This window comes from Pan troglodytes, chromosome 5, assembly GCF_028858775.2.
Source record: "Pan troglodytes isolate AG18354 chromosome 5, NHGRI_mPanTro3-v2.0_pri, whole genome shotgun sequence".
Lineage (NCBI taxonomy): Eukaryota > Metazoa > Chordata > Mammalia > Primates > Hominidae > Pan > Pan troglodytes.
Genome location: NC_072403.2, coordinates 47088066 through 47089741, shown reverse-complemented (window position 1 = coordinate 47089741; position 1676 = coordinate 47088066).

The window sequence follows — 1676 nt, the reverse complement described above, 5'->3', positions numbered from 1 at the left end:
GCCCAGCTATTGGGAGCTGCCCTAAGCGTTGCGCCCCACTTGCCCGTGAGGAAAGGCCAGCACTAAGCCTATTGGAGAGAACTTTCAGCCCCTGATCTCCCTGGTGGTGACCCCTCACCCCTGCACTGACCCCTCTTAGATCTACTTCCCCTGCCCTGACTTTCGCCATTGGAAAGACCTGGGGCGGGGGTTTCTGCATCCGGGTCAACGCTCAGCTCAGCATCTTCAGCTGTGCCCGGGCTCCTCTCCAGCACTCTGTGGTTCTCTCAGCCCCACCTCAGCAGGTCTCCAGGATGCCTCACATTTTCCCTGTTTGTTAGTGGTCTACCCGAGAATCCTATCAATTTCCTCTTGTGCTTAATTAAATTCAACCTCTGAACTGAAATGTGTCAGAGGCAACTAAGCAAGAAAGCAGATGTATCCCCTCACCCTCCTCCCCTCCCACCCTAAATGAGAAAGAAATGACTTAAAAATAAATGATAAAATTGAAACCAAGAAAGGCTGTAATCAGCAGACTGGAAACTGAGGAAGTCCTAGAAGTAAAAGAAAAAATCAGATGCCTTAAAATGACAAGAGCAGTGGATTCAGCAGCCTAAAACAGGACCCAGAACATTCAATGGAATCTCATCATCAGGGGCCAAAATTCTGTTCGTTTAAAGTGTGAGGAGATTCATAGCCTAAAAGAGAAAATCAAGTTGAACTAACAATATTTGATGGTGGGTGAAAGATAAATGTTTTGGGGAACAGAAGAGGAGCACACATCTGTGCAGCAAGAAAAGGCACAGTCATTTTCCAACCAGGTAACATCTAGCGAGACTGGGATTGACTACTCAAAATGGGGGTCCACCATGAACAACCAATTTGGGGTACCACTGCAAAGCAGCTGAATGCCAGCCCTGAAAAAGGCCACCATAAAGGGAGTACCATTTTCTGGCCAGCCGCAGTGGTTGATGCCTGTAATCCCAGCACTTTGGGAGGCCATGGTGGGTGGATCACCTGAGGTCGGGATTTCGAGACCAGCCTGACCAACATGGAGAAACCCCGTCTCTACTAAAAATACAAAATTAGCTGGGCGTGCTGGCACATGCCTGTAATCCCAGCTACTCGGGAGGCTGAGGCAGGAGAATCGCTTGAACCTGGGAGGCAGAGGTTGTGGTGAGCTGAGATCACGCCATTGCACTCCAGCATGGGCAAAAAGAGCGAAACTCCGTCTCCAAAAAAAGAAAAAAGAGAGAGAGAGTACCATTTTCTTTTGCTCTTTCTGGGGAGGGGCATTGATATGGTTTGGTTGTGTCCCCACCCAAGTCTCATCTTGAATTGTAGCTCTCATAATCCCCATGTGTTGGGAGGGACCTGGTGGGAAGTAATTGAATCATGGAGGCAAGTTTTCCCTTCCTGTTCTCCTGATAATGATTAAGTCTCATAAGATCTGATGGTTTTATAAAGGCCAGTTCCCCTGCACATGCTCTCTGCCACCATGTAAGATGTGCCTTTGCTCCTTCTTCACCTTCTGCCATGATTGTGAGGCCTACCTAGCTATGTGGAACTGTGAGTCCATCAAACCTCTTTTTCTTTATAAATTACCCAGCATCAGGTATTTCTTCATAGCAGTATGAAAAGGGACTAATATAGGCATCGAACAGAAGTCTCTTCATGTATATCTCAGCTCCTTCCAC